At 37.8% G+C, this 21,064-nt stretch overlaps 1 protein-coding gene across 9 annotated transcripts in view; it reads left to right on the top strand.

The window, feature by feature from the left end:
• LOC122208711 (zinc finger protein 585A) overlaps positions 1 to 21,064 on the top strand; it is a 109,202-nt gene that overhangs the window by 25,750 nt on the left and 62,388 nt on the right. For 3 of the 9 annotated variants that reach the window (XR_006197336.1, XM_042920060.1, XM_042920048.1), the window contains exons 1-4: positions 11,483 to 11,556; positions 11,959 to 12,464; positions 14,627 to 14,703; positions 18,755 to 18,835. The gene's annotated coding sequence lies outside the window, so the exon portion shown is untranslated. Of the gene's footprint in view, positions 11,557 to 11,958; positions 12,465 to 14,626; positions 14,704 to 18,754; positions 18,836 to 21,064 lie in introns of those variants that run through there. The other 6 variants (XM_042920049.1, XM_042920051.1, XM_042920052.1 and 3 more) reach the window with 6 other exon arrangements.

Here is a 21,064-nt window from a genome sequence, read left to right as displayed (position 1 = left end):
TCTGAATAGGCTGGTTATTCCTATACCCCCACTGCACCCCAAGAAACAGTACATCATTAACATCATTATTATCTTAATATTATAAATGGTGTAAGCCTGGGGGATTCCTAAGCTTATCCCCCACACTTTACAAAGAAGAGTCACAAGTATTCACACCCTGGAGAGAATGTAGTTATATACTGACCCATCATTCCTGAAGCAGGGAAGGCAGAAGGTCAGGGTCAGAAGCAGTTAAGAGATTAAGGGTGACACAAACTGGAAAATGGCATCAACCTCCCATCACCAGAAGCCTCCTGAGACTGTTTTGTTGACACAACATGGTAATGAATGGCTTAATGACATTAGTGATTATGATTACACCAGTTCTAGAAGCTGTTGAGGAGAAGGGACATTTTCTGTTTCTTATGCTAGAAAGTAGTAGGAAGGCCTAGAATTATTAAACTTGAAACACAGAAATTGCATAGTGAGTGCTGACTGCAAAGGGAGCTCCCTAAGATACTTAAACTGTGGACAGGGATGAAGAGGATGCACACAGAAAGAATTATACTGGGGTTCTCTAGGATGTTTGTTTGTTGTTGTTTTTAATTATTATAGCTGAGTACATTGATATTGGGCCTCACTACTCATATCTAAATTATCTGGATGATTTTTTAATATATAGATTTCTGGGCCCCACCACCAGTTTCTGTTCTAGCATATGTGAGCTGGGGACAAAGAATCTAAATTTCTCACAGGTTCCCAGGTGATGGTGATACTGTTGGTAGTCAAGTCTCACTGTGAGCAACAAAGACCTAGAGAGGTCAGTGGTTCACTCAAAGGCATAGAGCTTAGTAAAAGGTAGATGGCAACTAAAGCCAGCAAGTATGAGTCTAGAAACTAAGGGATATCTAAGAGAGAGGATGGATGGCAAAAGTTCAACAAATATCCTCCTGTCAGAGGCCTGGTAAGATTGATCCAAGGAATCTTTCCCGGTCCCCCAGACAACTCAATGAAGTTGAAGAACATGTCTGGGGCAATCAGTCTTTAGTGGTTAGGAGGGCACTGGAAGCAAACTTAGTTGTATTAAAAATGAGATGTTGGACTGCCTAGAAGTGGATAAATGTGATGAAAACCATGACTATGCTTAGAAGAGACAGATGTAAATCTCTGTAAGCCTGGATTAAGCAACAGTTTCTTAGATGACATTTAAGCACAAACAAAAAACAAGTAAATTAGACTTTACCAAAATTAAATACTTTTGTGCGTCTAAGGACGTTATCAGGAAGATGCAAAGACAATCCACAGAATGGGAACAATATTTTCAGATCATGTCTCTGATAGGAGTCTAGTATCCAGGATATATAAAGAACACTTAGACAGTAAAAAGACAACTCAATCGCAAAATAAGCAAAGAATTTGAAGACATTTCTTCAAAGGAGACATACAAATGAGCAATAGCCCATGGAAAAATGCCCAACATCATTAAAGAAATGCAAATCAAAACCACAACAAAATACTATCTTGTACCCATTAGGATAGCCATTTTTAAAAAATGGGAAATAGTGGAGTGCCTGGGTAGCTCAGTCAGTTAGGCATCCAACTCTTTTTTTTTTTTTTTTTTTTTAATTTTTTTTTAACATTTATTTATTTTTGAGACAGAGAGAGACAGAGCATGAATGGGGGAGGGTCAGAGAGAGGGGGAGACACAGAATCAGAAGCAGGCTCCAGGCTGTCAGCACAGAGCCCGACGCGGGGCTCGAACCCACAGACTGTGAGATCATGACCTGAGCCGAAGTCAGCCGCTTAACCGACTGAGCCACCCAGGTGCCCCTAGGCATCCAACTCTTGATCTCACAACTTGTGAGTTTGAGCCCTGCATCAGGCTCTGTGCTGACAGTGCGGAGCCTGCTTGGGATTCTCTCTTCCTCTCTCTCTGCCCCTCCCCCACACTCTCTGTCTCTCTCAAAAATAAATAAATAAACTTTTTAAAAATGGAAAATAGTAAGTTTTAGTGAAGTTGTGAAAAAAATTGGAACCCTCACAGATTGCTGACATAGATTTCATATACCTGTTGGCCATTTTTATGTCTTCTTTGCAGAAATGTGTATTCAAATCTTTAGCCCATTTTTACATAGAGGTACTCAGTGAATTTTATTGTCTTAAGTTGTAGGAATTTCTTATATATTCTAGAAATTAACTCCTTATCTGATATGGTTTGCAGTTATCTGATATTTTCTTCTAGTCCACAGGTTGCTTTTCACTGTGTTATTTCCTTTGCTGTGCAGAAGCCTTTTAATTTGATGCAGTCTCACTGGTCTGTTTTTGCTTTGGTTGCCTCTGCTTTTGGTGTTGTATCCATGCTGTAACGCTTTCCCTCTATGATTTCTAGGAGTTTTATAGTTTCAGAACTTACATTTAAGTTTTTAATCCATTTTGGGTTGATTTTTATGTATGGTATAATACATAGATCCAATTTCATTCTTATGTAGGTGGAGATCCAGTTTTCCTAACGTAACAATTTGTTAGAGACTGTCCTTTTCCCATTGTGTATTCTTGCCATCCTTGCTGAAGATCAATTGATCTTGTACGTGTGGATTTAGTTCTGGTCTCCCTGTTCTGATCTGTTGGTCTATAAGGTCTGTCTATATGTCTGTCTTTTTACCAGACCATAATGTTTTAATTACTAAGGCTTTGAAATATATTTTGAAATCAGGAAGTGTAATGCCTCAGTTTTGTTCTTCTTTCCCAAGATAGTCTTGGTTATTTGGAGACTGTTTCCATGTGAGTTTTAGAATTCTATTGTAAGAAAGTAGCCCAGTCTCATTCCTTTGTATGTAAAAATTTTCCCAGCACCATTCATTGAAGAGACTATCCTTTCCACCATTGTATTTTCTTGGCTCCTATGTTGTAAATTAATTGACCATCTACATGTAGGTTTATTTCTGGGTTCTCTATTCTGTTCCATTGAACTATATGTCTGTTTTTATGCCAATACCGTATACAGTTTTGATTACTATAGCTGTGTAATATAGTTTGAAATCAGGAAGTGTAATGCCTATAGCTTAGTTTTCTTAAGAATGCTTTAGCTACTTGGAGTCTTTCAGTTCCATCAAGTCTTAGGATCATTTGTTCTATTTCTGTGAAAAGTGCCATTGGAATTATAAGAGGGATTACATTGCATAGTACGGAAATTTTAATATTAATTCTTCTAGTCTAAGAACATGGAATATCATTCCATTTATTTGTGTCTTTTTCATTTACTTTTATCAGTGTCTTACAGTTTTCAATATGCAGGTCTTTCACTTCCTTGGTTAAATTTATTCCTAGGTATTTTATTCTTTTCAATACCACTGAAAATGGGATAATTTTCTTAATTATTTCTGATAGTTTGCTACGAGTGTATAGAAATGCAAGTGATTTTTGTATATTGATTTTGTGTCCTGCAACTTTACTGAATTCATTTATTAGTTCTACAAGGTTTTTTGGTGAAATCTTTAGGGTTTTCAATAGATATGCTCCTGTCATATGCAAATAGTGATAGTTTTACTTCTTCCTTTCCAATCGAATGTCCTTTATTTCTTTTTCTTTCCTAATTGCTTTGGCTGAGACTTCCAACATTATACTGAACAAAAAAGGTGAGTGTGGGTCCTTGTCCCTGATCTTAAAGGAAAAGTTTTCAGCTTTTCACCATTTAGTATGATGTTGGCTGTGGGCTTGTCATACATGACCTTTATTATGTTGAGGTACATTTCCTGTCTACCCAGTTTGTTGAGAGTTTCATCATAAATGGATGTTGACTTTTTCAAAGGTTCTTCCTGCATCTATTGAGATGATCATATGATTTCTGTCCTTATTTTTGATAGTGTGGTGTATTACATTGATTCATGAATGTTTAATAATCCTTGCATACCCGGAATAAATCCAGGTCATGGTGTATGATCCTTTTAATGTATTGGTGAATTTGCTTTGCTAATACTTTGTTGAAGATTTTTACACCTATGTTCATCAGGGATCTTGACCTGTAATGTTCTTTTCTTGTGGTGTCCTTATCTTGTTTTAGTCTCCCACTACTGCTGGCCTCATAAAATGAGTTTGGAAGAATTTGAGAAGGATTGGTATTAATTTTTCCTGAAATATTTGGTGGAATTCACCACTGGAGCCATCTGGTCCTGGAATTTTGTTTGTTGGGAGGTTTTTAATTACTGATTCCATTACCTTACAAGTAATTAGTCTGTTTAGATTTTTGTTTCTTCACGATTCAGTATAAGTAGATTGTATGTTTCTAAGTATTCATCCATTTCTTCTAGGTTGTCCAATTTTTTGTGTGTATAATTATTCACAGTAGTCTCTTTTTTATTTTTTTTAAATACTTTAAAAAAAATTTTTTTTAACGTTTATTTATTTTTGAGACAGAGAGAGACAAAGCATGAATGGGGGAGGGTCAGGGAGAGGGAGACACAGAATCTGAAACAGGCTCCAGGCTCTGAGCTGTCAGCACAGAGCCCGACGCAGGGCTCGAACTCATGGACCGCAAGATCATGACCTGAGCCAAAGTCGGCTGCTTAACCGACTGAGCCACCCAGGTGCCCCCACAGTAGTCTCTTATAATCCATGGTATCAGGTGTAATGCCCCCTTTTATATTCTGGTTTTGAGTCCTCATTCTTTTTTTTTTTCTTTTGTGCATGTGTGTATGTGTTGCTAAAGTTTCCATTTATATTTTTTAAAAACCCAGCTCTTAGTTTAACTGATTTTTTCTGTTGTTTTTAGTCTCTATTTCATTTATTTTCACTCTAATTTTTGTTATTTCTTTCCTTCTACTAACTTCCAGCTTCATATGGTATATTGCATTTCCATTTTCTTTGTCTCAAGATATATATATCTTTCAACATACATTTTAAATTTCACTTTTTATTTCTTCTTTGATCTATTCGTTGTTTAGTAACATGTTGTTTAATCTCCATATATTTGTGAATTTTCCAGTATTTTTTTTTTCATATAATTGGATTCTAGTTTCACATTATTGTGGTCAGAAAAGATGCTGATATAATTTTAGTCTTTCTAACTTATTAAGACTTGTTTTGTGGCCTAACATGTGATCTATTCTGGCAAATGTTCCACATACACTTGAGGAGAACATATATTCCGTTGCTTTTGGATAGAATATTTTGTGTATGTCTGTTAAGTCCATCTGTTCTAACATGTTGTTTAAGGCCAATGTTTCCTAATTGATTTTCTGTCTGGATGATGTATCCAGTAATTAAAGTGTGGTATTAAAGTCCCACAGTATTACTGTATTACTGTCTATTTCTCCCGTTAGGTCTGCTAATATTTGCTTTATATATTTAAGTTCTCCTATGTTGGGTACATAAAGATTTACAAATGGTGTATCTTCTGGTTGAACTAACACCTTTATCATCATATAATTGACCTTTTTGACTCTTATTATAATCTGTGTCTTAAAGTCTATTTTGGCTGATATAAGTATAGCTGCCCCAGCTTTCTTTTGGCTTCTATTTGCATAAAATATCTTTTTCCATTCCTTTACTTTGAGCCTACGTGTGTCCTTTCTCTGAAGTTAGTCTCTTGTAGGCATCATGTAGATGGGTCTTTTTTTTTTTAATCTATTCATCCATTTACATTTGAAGTAATTATGGGTAGTTATGTGCTTACTGCCATTTCAGTTATATTCTGGCTGTTTTGTAATATATAATCTTAATCTAATCAAACTATTAATCATAAAATGTCAGACAAACCCAAATCCAGGAATAATCTATGTAATAACTGACCAGCACAGTTCAAAAGTGTTAAGATCATGAAAGAGAAAGGACTTATCTAAGAATGAAGAAGACTACAGAGACATGACAGCTTAAGTGAATGGTAGGATCCTGGATCAGTACAAGTACACTACCATGGTAACTGGTGACATTTGAATAAAGTATACAGGTAATTTAAAAAAAAAATTTTTTTATGTTTATTTTTGGGAGAGAGAGAGACACAGAGCATGAGCAGGGGAGGAACAGAGAGAGGGAGACAGAGTCCTAAGCAAGCTCCAGGCTAGGAGCCGTCAGCACAGAGACTGACACGGGGCTCAAACCCATGAACTGTGAGATCATGACCTGAGCCCAAGTCGGATGCTTAACCGACTTGTGCCATCCAAGTGCCCCAAGGTATACAGGTAATTTAACAATATTGTATCAAAGTGTACTTTCTGGTTTAGATCATTGTACTATGCTTATGTGAGTTGTTATCATTAGGGGGAAACTGGCTGAAGTGCATGTAGAGTCTTTGCTTATGGCTTAGTTCTAACTCTAGAATAACTTAAAAATAGAGTTTAAAACCTGGGTCTCAGAAAAGCTTCTAGATGAAAAAATAATGAGAGGGTTGGAATGTCGTCATATTAGGCTGATTTAAGAATCACCAGAACAAAGAAGAAAACACCATGGGAGGAAGGTCTTATTTAAATTTAAATATACATGGGGCACCTGGGTGGCTCAGTCCGTTAAATTTAAATACACATGGATTCTATTGCTAGTTATTTTGGTAAGAAAAACAAGAGGTTTCACGACATAACTAATGGTTCTTCCTGTGAAATTTCTTTAATATTAAGTGCAAAATGCCTAGAATGTAGCTTTCAAACACAAAAATACCATGGTATGTGTTTCCCTAAAATTTATATAATTAAAGTAGGAAAGTCAATTACATACATAAAGAGCCAGAGGAAGGTGTGAAAGTCAGTGATAAAAGATATGAAGGTGACTGAGAGAGATGTTATTCCACACAACAAAGCTGAAACCAATTTTCTAAAATAGGGAACATAAATTTAGATATTTAATGCAGCCTTAGAATTTCAATGGAGAGAGTACTGTATCTTCTGAATTATAGGGGAACAAATGACCTTACCCGGTGATGATACAAAGTTGCTATAGTCTCCAGCATCACATCTCTGTGTAAGTCTCTCTGAGCAGAGCTCAGACATTCCCACTCTTCCTGAGAGGTCTACAGCTACATCCTTGAATGTCATCAAACCCTGAAAGGAAAAATCCATGTAACATCTCTAATAGTAAAACAAAAACAAAAACAAAAAACCCTGTATTTCAGATCAACAATAAGAATATAAAAAAGCATTTTCCTGGAGGGATTCTATAGTAAACAATAGGCTGGAATGGGATCCTTAAAACACAGGAAGGGGAAGTAAGGAAATTAATACATCTATGTTGAATATCACTGTGCTTTGGTGTGGATATAGCCTCCTGCTACTGTGGGAAACTTCTGAGTCAGACGTGTAGTGAAGCAAACAAAGTAAAGCATGACCGTTAAGATTCATTAGTTCTATAAACATGCTAAACACCACATTCTTCTGTAGAGTAAAGGGTTAACTCAGCAGGTCAGGACAGCTCAAACCATACGCATTCCAAGAAAGGACTAGCCTTTGACTAGTTCCTGGAAGGTAATTTTTTTTTTTTCCTGGTAGGTAATTTCTGAGCCCTTATAATAGCCTGCCTGATAAAGTATTTTCATATGCCGAAGAACTTGGGCCATAACAATTTGGTCTCTATGGGTCTACAGGCTGAATAGCTAAGGTCCGATGGCTGCTGGGAGCCCTGAGAGCCAATAAATGGGTCCTGATAGGAATAGACACATAACATTGGACTAAACTTTGCATGGTAGATGTAAATGCTCAAAATACTATAAAAGAACTTGAATAGAAGACTGTATCAGTTGAGACCACTGTGTTATATTTCTTCAGACCAGGAAACACACCTTACACCCCCAGTGTCCAATAATGTACTAAGAGGTACCATATCAAATGGACATATTATGTTGCATATCATCCTCAGAGTAGTAGTGGTTTGATAAAGAACTGGGAACAGGAGAGTAATATACTTGTTAAGACACGTTCTCCATGCCCTCTGCCCACTTAACAGATGAGGTCAGAGAGACACTAACATCTTCTACTCATCTTTATGTCAAAAATAAAGTCAAGGTTGAAGCTACAAAAACCAGGGCTGCAAACTCCTCAGAGGTCCCAGACATCAATCTGGGGGCAGTCCTGTCTTGGGAGGGTTTCTAGGAAGTATAATTTCGTCTATAGAGCTCCCAGAAGGATCCACTCTTCCTCAGGTGTCTCTCCTTGATATGGGGTCTCCTTCAGCTCTAAAATTCTAACCCAAGAACAAAGCTGTGGCTCAGGGTTAATGAATTTTGGCTGCTAATCTCACCCTGTGGAATGATGACTGTGAGAGCATCCTCTGCTCACACCATCACCCTCTTCTGTATCAATCTATCCCCTAACCCTGACTTCACCCCACAAACTCACACTTCATCCCATGCCCTCCATTCCTACAGAGCCAATAATCACAGCGTGAACTATCTGCAGAGAGCTTCCCACATCACACTCAGAGGTTTCTCTGTGGACCTGCCCACCTCACAACCGATACAAATGAAGAGGTTCTTGACCTGCTAATTCCAGGTCCAATGACCTCTAAGAACATAAACTCAAACTGAGAGAAGTCTCAGAAACATCAAAGAGTTTCAGCAGGCATGGGTTGGGTACATGTGTAGGTTCTGGAGAGAGATGTTGCTCTTGGCGTGAGTCTCCCAACACAAAAAAGACCTAGGAATTTAACACTTGGGTCCCTGAAGCTTTGGAGAATTCTGGCCCTCACTCAGAATGCACATGCACTTTCTATGGCAGCTGCTTCCTGGCTGAGCTTTATTCTGGTGGGTGTTTGGCCCTAGCCTTGGCATATGCCCTTAGGTCGCATTATTCTGAGTGATCATGTACTTGCAGGCATGTTTATATTTTTGCTATACTGCTCTGTGTGATGCTTTTTCTTGTTTTGTCAAATTGGGGATGAGATGATTAGGATTTGAGACTGCACACATGTTAGAAGCTTCAAAGAGTAGTTTGTAAGTTTGACTTTTGAGACTTAAACACTATCCTTGGATCCAGCAGATCTAAGATTCCATCCTTTGGAATCCTTCCATGCTTTGATGGGCCAAATTTTTATTTATGTACTGATTAGAAAGAAAATGAAATGGTGACATAATCCTTTCTTTATTAATTAGCTTTTTTCTTCTTGGCATTTTTAATTATTTTTTTTAAAGTTTATTTATTTTTGAGAGAGAGAGATAGGGCATGAGCAGGAGAGGGGCACAGAATCTGACGCAGGCTCCAGGCTCTGAACTGTCAGCACAGAGCCTAACGCGGGGCTTGAACCCATGAACCGTGAGATCATGACCTGAGCAAAAGTTGGACACTTAACCGACTGAGCTAACTAGGCGCCCCTTGATTATCTTTTTAATGTCTGCAGGATTCAGAGTGACCCTAGTTTTGTCTCTTACTCTTTCTGTCTCTCTGTCCATCTGATGGAAATGGAAAAGTAATGTGGCATGTTTTATACAAGGAAAAATAAATGTAGCATTAGGACACAAAAATGAATAATAAATAACCTAGAACTACATGCAACAGCATACAATGGGTGAATCACACAATGTTGAACAAGAGAATTCAGACACAAGAGTATATACTGTGTAATTCCATTAATATAAAATAAAAAAATTGCCAAGCCAATTTTTGCTGTTAGAAATCTGGATACTTTATGATGCCAAAAATGTCCTGTGTCTTGATCTGGATAGTGAAATAAATGGATGTGTTCAGTTTCAAAAAATCCATCCGGCAGTACTTAGGCTGTATGTGCTTTTAGGTATGTATATTACACATCAAAGAAATTACTATTACCAAATCAGGAGGGCTTCTGCTGTTTTGCTCCAAAATGTACAGAGCTTATAAATGATCACTACTACCCCTACAGCAACAAAAAGTTAAGCAAACTGAATACCAACTGAGTGTGGACCAGCTTGAGAGTTAAAAACTTCTACAGGCCCCCACTGTCTTGAGTTTGACCTCTGAGAACACCACCACTTTCTCAGAGAGAAAATCGGAGGACATTCCCCACACGCTTCTAGCAGAGGGGAAAGTAACCATTTTGAAATATTTCTAGATATTCTGTTGTCCACCTGCCCGCAGGTGATGAGAGAAACAAAGACAAGAGAAAAGTAGCATGAATTAACCTCCTTACAGCTTACCCACTGACAGACACCTGAAACATGCAGAGCAGAGAGTGACCTTCCTCAAGGATCCACCTCATGGATGCCTTATTTCCTTCATGTTTTTGTTTCATTAAAGACTAAAAGAAACCTTATCTTAGCAGCAGCTAGTCCCTCAAGGTCCTGAAAGCCTTGCTTCCAAATGCCTTAGAGCCTTACTTTATCTCATTCCCCCCAACACCTCCCACAAACCTAAAAATATATAATCAGTCACTCCTCACAACCCCAGGGCAGCTCTTTCTGTCCCGCACCCGTCCTGTCCCCGTGCTTTAATAAAATCACCTTTTGAACCAAAGACATCTTAAGGATGCTTTCTTAGCCCTTTGCTCAAGAACCCCATCAAAGGGAAACTACCAGAGACTAACCAATGTGAAAGAAGGGAAATACCCAGCCCCCTCTAGCCATCATGTGTCACCTAACTGGTTGGGGGAGGAGTGGTCCTGAGAAGAACTTGTGCAGGTTGCAGCTCAGGGTCGCAGGCAAATTGAGAGAGCAAGACCCAACCATACTAGTCTAAAATGTTTCCCCAACCCCTACATTGACACGACTCCTGTGTAAAAACAGGATTAAAGCTGAACAAAGAAAAACCGATGATTATCTCAATTGATCAGAAAATTATTAACAAAATTCAACGCCCTTTCATCATAAAAACATTCAACAACAAAACCCTTGCTAATTACTTTGTGGATATCGACAAACTAATATTAAGGTTTATATGGAGAGGCAAAAGACGGAGAATACCCAATACAAAACGGAATGAGAACTAAGTGGAAGGTCTGACAAAGAACCATCCAGTCAAATCTTAATATATATATATATTACATTTCTCTTTGGTTATGCTTAGAAAAACTATTCCTACACCGATATTACAAACATACAAAATTTTCACCAGATCACTTTTACATTTAATTAAGTCCACATTGAATATAAAAGTATTAACTAAATACTACTTCACTCCTACTCACTATTATTAAATGTAGCTAACACGATGTAGTGAGAAAGCCAGCCCATTTCTGGCAATATCAAAAGTTACTTTCCTGTATGTTATCACCAGGTTGCAGCTACCTTAGGGAACACTACACCAGAGTCCCCGCCTTGGCCCTGGGGGCCGCAACCAATGACCCAACCTTGAGGCTCTGCACCCACAGGCCTGAGGCTTCGGACAGCCGCCAGTTCCGGATCGCCCTTCTCTGCCTTCTAGCCTAATCTGGACCACCAAGACTCGCACACTACGCCCTCGTCTGTTTCCAGGCGAGCCCTACCCGCCCTCGCGTGACGCGTTGCCCGGCCTGGGAGGTTCCCTAGGCCGACTAAAGTTCCAGCAAGGCTGCTGGGATTTGGGCTATTTCTCCCATGAGCCATCACGGCCCCGGACAAGCAGGCCCGAACTACATTTCCCAGAGGGCAGCGGTCAAGCGGATCTTCGGCTTCTCTTCCATTTTCGCGCCAATCTGGAGCTGTGCAAGGTGAGTTGAACTCCCCTCGGGATGTAAGAGGCACGGAGTGCCGACAGGCTGGGCTCTGGACAACCAAGTTCATGAGGGGTGTGGGAGGAAGTCTTTGAAGTATGGAAGCCAGTAGTAGGGGCGACTAGTTGTTACCTTGATCTCAGGCCTGAGGTTCAAGCACCACAGGGGAAGGTGGTGTGTATCGGTGGGGCCGGATTGGGGGCATGGGGGGCGTGTGTGTGTGTGTGTGTGTGTGTTCGTGTTCGTGTGCCGGGACGTGCCTCCGTTAGAGTGAGTGCGATCGTGAAGTGAGGCTGAGACAGGTGCGTGGCTGTGCTCTGTGACGTGCATTTGGTTGCATGTCCTCTACCTGTGTAGCGATTGTTGTGGCTCTGTTGTGTCATTGTCCCGTGGTTCTAGGTTCCCTGCTGCTTCCTTAGTCTTCTCTCCTCACAGCTACTTGCGGCTGCCACAGAGGAATGGCCGTAAGAAAGAAGTTGGAGGTTGGGAACGCCTTGGAAATTCTTTACTTGGGAGCTCTGAGGGGCAGCCACGTGTCTCAGGACCACGGCGTTCCCAGAGATCTGACCACAGGAACTTGCTGTAAACCCTACACAGACTCCACGCTGTCCCTCTTCCATCTGTTTTTGTGTGTGAGCAGGGCGGGCGTGGACCTAGAGAATATTGTACAACGAAGTCATTCTGTGCTCCAAGAAAAGCCTGGCGTCCTGTGACTCCCTATCTGGTCCTGCCATTCCCCAAAAGAAAGACCCTGATGAGGAGGAAAGAATTGTTACATCCAAAAAATCATTGTGTGAGCTAGTTTTTCTATCATAAAACTATTGGTTTTAGGGCATGCTTTCCTTTGTCTGAAATGTCCTGATCGTGATCTTCTTTCTTCCCAGTGGATGTTGGGTGCTATTCAGGTAAATCTTGCTAACATTCTCATGTTCATTGGGCTACCATTCATATCCTCCTGTGTATTCTCTTATTGTAAACAGAACCCAAACAGTTTAATTTTTTTTGGTCTAGAATCAAGGATAATTTTCTGGTTTATGATGATGGAAAAACTAATATTCAGGATTATGGAACTGCTTAATTAACCCATATGGTTGAATATTATGCAGCTAATAAGATTATGTTTATACAGAGTTAGACTTAAGGAAAACATACACTCTATAATGTTAAGCAATATTCATGTTTAAGAACAGTAATACCCTGGAAATTTTTAAATTATATATGAATCCCACTTTAAGAAGGCCATTGTGAGAAATTTTGCAAGGAGTCCATTAGAAGTAATATTTTAATTGTGTTGAGGAAGTGTGGTAGTGTAGCTACATTTATCAAGCACGTACTGTGCACCAAACACTCTTCACCTTTATTATATTCTCTGTTGCAATCTGCAAGTGCCACTTACCTGTATTTTCATTCTCAGTACAATCTTGGTAATGAAAGTGTTTATATTGAGCATATATAACCAAAAGATATGCAAAGACTGTAGGTGTAATTTGTTTCCCTTGTAATGTGTCCCCATGTCATGCATAGGGTTCAGGTTTCATAAATACAAGAATGAACAACCTGTTGTAATTTTTTCTCTGTAATCTTTTAAAATACATTTGTCATGTTGAAATGTCTTTTGAAATATTTTGTAATATGTCAATTTCTGGTGATGGCATTACTGAAGGCTTGCTGTAAAACACAGTATCTATCCTAAGGAACTTCTGATAAAGTATAAAGTACTCTTATTCCCACCATCTGGAGATTGCTGTTAATATGTTTTCTATTTAGTATATATGTATTGTTTTGTTTTAAAGAATATCACATTAAGTATAAGAGTCAAACCATAAAGAAATAAGAATCTTGAGTTTGCAAAAAGAGTCCATGAGTTTTATTAGATGAACATGTGAGTGGAGAGAAGTGAGAATTTCTGGTTTAAAAACTTTACAGATATTTACACCTTTTAGATAATAGAAATAACCATTAAAAATTAATTAACCAGGGCAGTGAGTATCAAATGAGACAGTCTTTCAGAGTTAGGTTTTCTTTAAGAGGTTTTTTTTTTTTTAAAGAAATCTCTACACCCACCATAGGGCTTGAACTCACAACCCCAAGATCAAGAGTTACGTGTTCTATCAATTGAACTAGCCAGGCGCCCCCTGAGTTAGATTTTTAAAAAGCTATTTAAGATTGGTTTAACCAAATTTTGGAATAATAACTGATTCCAGGTGATTAGGTGTCTTCCAAATAACATTTCCAAGTATGGATTGTGATGAGAGAAAATAACTAATTATTCACATTTCTTTCTTTCAGATTAAAGGTATTCGAGCCTCTTATTAATGTTCTCACTTTATGAGATACTTGATTGGATCAGATTCTTTGAGCAAGTTATGATTCAAAAAAGTGTCTTTTATGCTGGTGCAGTTGGGGAATAGGGCAATTTCCTTCTCTTTCCTAGATACTTGTCTTTCTTTTAATGTTTATTTATTTTTGAGAGAGGGACAGAGCACAAGTAGAGGAGGGGCACAGAGAGAGAAGGAGATACAGAATCTGAAGCAGATTCCAGGCTCTGAGATGTCAGCACAGAGCCCAAGATCTGGGGCTCGAACTCAAGGACCACGAAATCATGACCTGAGCTGAAGTCAGACTCTCAACTGACTGAGCCACCCAGGCTCCCCTCCTAGATACTCTTAATGTTTTATTAATAAGAAATGAATTCTCAAACCAAGGTCCTCAATTGTGTGTGTGTGTGTGTGTGTGTGTGTGTGTGTGTGTGTGTTTGTGTGTTAGAAGAGCAGAGATGAGAAGCACAACTTTACTCTAAAAAAGAGATAGTAGAATTGTTTCTTTTGTAATAATGAATTAGAGAACATGAAATGTTCTTCAGTAAAATAGCTAACATATTAATATAGTATTACAGCATATTATTAAGTTTTTATAGAGATTATCTTTCTCCAAGATATTCATATTTAGTAGGTGATTTTCATACTCTGGATTTTACAATGAGAAACCAAGGCAATCAAATCTCATAGACTCTAAGAACATTTTCACATTTAGAAAATCTGAATAGATTCTGTCTTAAATTCAACAGGATACCTACCTTGGATACATAATTCCTACATTATGTATACTTATTTTAAGCCTGGACTGATATCATGATGAATAATGGTATGTATACCATCATATAAAGAACCAAATTAACCTGTTACCTACTGTTAGATTTTTGTGTAGATATTTAATTAATATAAATTCCTAGGAATAGAATTTGGGACAAAAAAATCAGACTCTTGAAGTGCCTGGGTGGCTCAGTCGGTTAAGCCTCTGACTCTTGATCTCAGCTCAGGTCTTGATCTCAGTGTGGTAAGTACTGGCCTCACACTGGGCTCCATGCTGGGCTTGAAGTGTGCTTAAAAAAAAAAATCAGATTCTTACTAAATGCTTTTAAGATATGCCTAACCATACCATCTTAGTATTTGGGTTGATAAAAAGACTCGAATGACATGGTTGATATTTTTATGTTCCTTTTGGTAAGTAAGGCGAACACTGAATGGAAATAAATGCATCTAAGTCCACTAGGGAGGTTCAGATACTGTGCCTTGGGAATTCATAAGGCAGTGATGTTACTCAGAGTAGCCACCACCGTCCGCTTACTATCAAATTATTCTGACCTAAAAAAAAGCACTGTGATGATAAGGAATTTCTGTTATAAATTTTTATCCTTTTATAGATATAATTCTTTAAGATACACCTTATTTTCATTTATTTGTTTGTTTACCCATCTACCCACTCAGCATGGAGCCCAACACAGGGCTTGGACTCACAACCCTGAGAGCAAGACCTGAGTGGAGATCAAGTGTATTCAGTAGTCTTTAATGTAGTCACAGGGTTGTATAACCAGTACCACTGTTAATGTGCCACTATTAATTATGTATAAGTACTTCATTTGTTTTTTTATGTAGTAAAGTGTACATAACAAAGTTTGGGGCACCTGGGTGGACCAGTCGGTTAAGTGTCTGACTTTGGCTCAGGTGGTGGTCTTGCAGTTTGCAGGTTTGAGCCCCGCATCTGGCTCTGCACTGGTTGTGCGGAGCCTGCTTGGGATTCTCTCTTTCCCTCTCTCTCTGTCCCTTCCCCATTTGTGTTCTCTCTCTCCCTCAAAATAAATAAATAAACTTAAAAAAAGTATACCTAACAAAATTTGACATTTTAACCATTTTTAATGCACAGTTCTGTTGCATTAAGTACATTTGTATTGTTCTTGCAGCCATCACCACCATTCATCTTCAGAACTTTTTCATCTTCCCCAACTAAAACTCTACCCAATTAAACACTTCCCATCCCCCATCTCCCCCTAGTCCCTGGCACCCACTTTCTGTTTCTATGAATTTCACAATTCTAAGAATCTCATATAAGAGGAATCATACAACATGTGTCCTTTTCTTTTAAATATTTATTTATTTATTTTTTTAATGTTTTTTATTTATTTTTGAGACAGAGAGAGACAGAGCATGAACGGGGGAGGAGCAGAGAGAGAGGGAGACACAGAATCGGAAGCAGGCTCCAGGCTCTGAGCCATCAGCCCAGAGCCCGACGTGGGGCTCGAACTCACGGACCGCGAGATCGTGACCTGAGCCGAAGTTGGACGCTTAACCGACTGAGCCACCCAGGCGCCCCTTAAATATTTATTTTTGAGAGACAGAGACAGAACGCGAATGGGGGAGGAGGAGAGAGAGGGAGACACAGAATCCAAAGCAGGCTCCAGGCTCCGAGCTGTCAGCACAGAACCCAATGCAGGGCTCAAACTCACAAACCGTGAGATCATGACCTGAGCTGAAGTCGGCCACTTAACTGACTGAGCCACCCAGGCACCCCAATATGTGTCCTTTTGTGACTAGCTTATTTCACTTCACATAATGTCTTCAAGATTCATCCACGTTGTAACTGGTATCAAAATAACCTTCATTTTTATGGCTGCAGAATATTCCCTTGCATGCATATACCACATTTTCTTTATCAGTTTATGAACATTTGGGTTTCTTCCACTTTTGGGCTGTTATAAATGCAAACATTTGTGTAAAAGGTTTTGTGTGTGTGTGTGTGTGTGTGTGTGTGAATGTATTTTTTATTCTTGGGTATACACCTATGGGTGGAATTGCTGGATCACATGGTATCTCCTTCATTACATGTTTTATTCTTATGATGTTACATTCGGCAGCTTTCTGGAGCATGTGACTAATGGAGTGGGAAATAGTTCTGTAAAGTAAACTTCCCTAAGGATATAGCAGTGAGACCAGCATCAATACAAGACTATTCTCAGAGACTATCCATATTTTTAGGCAGTAATCCAACAATAAGCATACATAAAAATCTTATAGAACATCATATTACTGGTAACTGAAGAAAACAACTGAAGAAAACAACCATTTAGCAAAATAATTCAAATTTACTGTACTCCTCCAAGACCAAGTAAACACTGTTTAAAAGAATGAACTTTGCACATTTTGGAAAACAGCTTCCACTTATAACAAATGTTCATATGCATATATGTTTTAAGACATGGCCATTGAATTGATAACTTCATATACTTAAATTCTCATCAAAATCAAAATATATTGTATATATACACAGGGGAATATTATTCAGACATTAAAAAGAAAATCTTACCATTTGCAACAATATTGGTGGATGTTACCCTAAATGAAATAAGTCAGAGAAAGACAAGTAGCAATACTGTATGATCTCATTTATATGAGGAATCTAATCCCCCACCCCTCAAAAAAAACCTGAACTCCGATACAGAGAAAAGATTGTAGTTGCCAGAGGTGGGGGTTGGAGGGTGGGTAAAATATGTGAAGGTGGGAAAAAGGTACACACTTCCAGTTATAAATGAATCATGGGGATGTAATGTACAGTGTGGTGACTATAGTTAATACTGTATTATAATAATAATACTATATTGTATATTTGAAAATTGCCAAGAAAGCAGATCTTCAAAGTTCTCATCACAAGAAAAAAAATAACTGTATGGTGATGGATATTGACTTAACTGAGGTGATCATTTTGTAATATATAAACAATTTTGAATCCTGCTATATGCCTGAAACTAATATAATGTCATATGTCAGTTATCTGTCAAAAAATATGTAAGTTTTAGGTTAAAGTCTAATGCAACAGTATACTATCTCAAAAAAAGTGGTTACTGAGGCATGACCTTCTTGAGGTTACCTTAGGTATTTTCTGTCAGCTTTGTTTTCTAAGTATCTAGTTATTTGATCCCTGGTGAAATTTTGAGATTTTATGATTCAGATAACATAACAATATTTTGGAACACAGACACATACACACGTCTACACACATGTATATACACACACATACATTTTGGCTAAGATTAACCATGTGAGCTTCACCTTTCTTTTATTCATCAGTACTATGAAAGGTGTACATCAAAAGAAATCTTCAAACATATATGTCATTGAAACAGCAAAGAAACCTGTCTCTTGTATGTAGGCAATTATTACTTTTCAAGAAAAAAAAAGATCAAGAGAAAAAGACAAGCACTGTTAATGTATGGGTGTTTTGCTTTCTGGACTTTCTCTGTCTACTGAAATCTGATGATCTGTCAGTCTTTCAATATTGAAGTATGCATGTATCTTACAAATAATATAGTGTAAATATGGTTTCATAATGTGATTTTTCTACTGACAGTATTTCTGGAATATTTTCCATATCTTCATTATTTTTCCCTTACTTCACATTTGGTATGTGATATATTTCAGCAGTTTTTCTGGATTGTTGTACCCTGCCTGACCCAATTTAATGTCTTTTCTAACCTGTATACTTTTTCAACCTGTTCACCCTCACCTGATCCCAAAGCCAGGAAGTAAGGTGTGGTTTGGATGATGTAGGTCCTTTTCAGTCCTGAAAGCCGTGAATGAAGGGGGAAGCATGTTCAGGGCAGGACTGAGCAGCACAGTCTCAGGTGCAGAACAGCTTTCCCAAAATGGAGCACTGACCAGAAAGCTATCTGCAGAAATATCTGGATTTCCTGGGGATTAGGGGAAGAGTTTCAATTTATCTAAAATCCTTCTAATCTTTTGCAGTTGTGTGTGTTTGTGCTGAAGGAGATATTAAATAAAATGGAATGGAGAAGCAAACCATTTAAGTTGTTACATAGTAACACTAAAGCATGCTTGCTCTCAACCTCTTTTTCCTTTCCCAGGTCTGGATTCTCTGTTTTTCTCCAGTAGGGAAACCCATAGGAGAACGGATCAGTTTTTGCAGACATCAAGCTATGACATATGTAAGTTGGTGTTTCCTTCTTGTTGAAATAATGTGATATAGATGTTTTCATTAGTTGTCCTAGAAGCTTCCTACCTAAAAGAACCCCAGTCAATTATGAACAATGGTTCCAGATAACCTCATGTTCTCCGTATGTGGCCCAGTCTCTTCCAACCAGTGTTTATGTATATACTGACCAGAGTATTCATTATCTCCTCTGTGCCTAACTTATTTTAAGAGCAGTGAAGGGAGAATGAAAAAGTAAAGTCCTGTAAAGAAATGATTTGAGCTTTGCAAGTCAGGATTATAGTTGATGAATTAGAGATGAGGATCCCATACGGCCAAACTTCTAAAGATTCTGACATTCTCACAGACGTGAGTTTTCTAGGTACATGTGACAAAGCCTGGTAATAAATGGTATCTGTCTTAGTGTAGATTGAGATTAATACTTTGTGAGGCTTTTAAAATTGAATAGACATGTGATTTAGAACTTGCAAATATATGGATCATGGGTTTTACTATTCGTTTTTACTTTATTTTGTGAGAGAGAGTGAGGAGGGAAGGGGCAGAGAGAGAAGGAAAGAGAATCCCAATAGGTTCCACGCTGTCAGTGGATGATGAGCCTGATACTCAACTGACTGAGCCACCCAGGCACCTGTAGATCATGGGTTTTAGTAAGGAATTTCTAAATGATAAATATCATGACTACTGCTGACTAGATAGGCTGAAACTAAATGACTGATAAAATTCTGGATCAATCTTAGTATCCTCTAACTCAGAAACCAGAAGAGTGTTAAGTGATGGCCATAAAAGAGAATAAAATCATAATTAGTAAGTTAACAGATCAAGAACTGTGTAAAGACCCTAGAAATGTTGTCCAACCTAATGCATACACCTAATCATCTCAAGATGATTAATTATAATTCTTAAGTTAGAATGCTATGCAGTCATTCAAAATATTTGTCAAAACAAGAAAACTGTGTGATAGGATTTAACATAAAGAACTTGAGGACTGAAGACATTCCTTAGTTTTCTCAAACTATTGTTTTTCTATCCCTTGTGACAATGTCTTTTTTTTTTTTCAAATGTAGTGTTTAGTCCATTTACATTTAATGTAATTACTGACATAGTAATCCATTTTATTTTGTTTGTTTCCATCTGACTTTTGTTCCCTTGTGTCTCAACTTTGTCTTCTCTTGCATTAAATACTTATTTAAAATTCCATTTTAACTTGTTTTCACTATGCTTTGTGCATATTTTTAGTGGTCACTTTCTGTATTAAAATATATATTCTAAACTATTCACAGTCTACTTAGAGTTAATATTGAACCACTTCACATAAAGTGTAAGAACCTTGCAATGCGTAGGTCCATTTATAGCCCCTATCTTCTATATTATAGTTGTCATATGTATTGTATCTATGTTCATTTAAGACTATAATACCATGTCTTTAACAACATCTCTATTGACATGTAGTACATGGCACATATTTAAAGCATACAGTTGGATTCAATTTTTTTAATTGAGATATAATTGACATATAACATTATACATGGTTCCCAACTGAATTTTTCAACTTTATGATTGTGTGAAAGCAATACCCACACAACCATTTTGTTTTTCACTTTCAATATAGTATTAAGTAAATTACATGAGATATTCAACACTTTATTATAATGTAGGCTTTGGATGATTTTGCCCAACTATAGGCTAATGTAAGTATTCTGAGTTAGTAGGCTAACTGCGATGTTCAGTAGGTTAGGTGTATTAAATGCATTTTTGATTTATGAGATTTTCAGCTTACAGTGGGTTTATCAGGATGTAACCCCATCATAAGTCAAGGAGCATCTGTGTATTAGTTTCAGGTATACAGTATAATGATTTGATATTTGTTTACATTGTGAAATGATTACTACGAGTCTGGTTAACATCCATCACCACACAGAGGTACAAATGGATTCATTTTGAAATGTGTATATATTCATATATAGATAATGAATATAATCAGAATAATGCACAAATTCACTGCCCCCAAAAGTCTTTGCAATGCTTCCCTCCCAGCCCTCCCTGGTCCCTCCCACTCTGCTTCCAGGGAATTACTGATCTACTGTCTGTTAATAAATTAGGTTGCACTTTCTAGATTTGTATGTAAATAGAATTGAACAATATGTACTTTGTCTTATTTCTTCCATTCAGCATAAATATTTTAAGATTCATCTATGTTGTTGCCTGTATCAGTTCAATCCAAAAT

Source organism: Panthera leo, chromosome E2 (genome assembly GCF_018350215.1).
Source record: "Panthera leo isolate Ple1 chromosome E2, P.leo_Ple1_pat1.1, whole genome shotgun sequence".
Taxonomy (NCBI): Eukaryota; Metazoa; Chordata; class Mammalia; order Carnivora; family Felidae; genus Panthera; species Panthera leo.
Note: the sequence above shows the minus strand (reverse complement) of the source record. Positions and strands in the feature narration are given on the sequence as shown.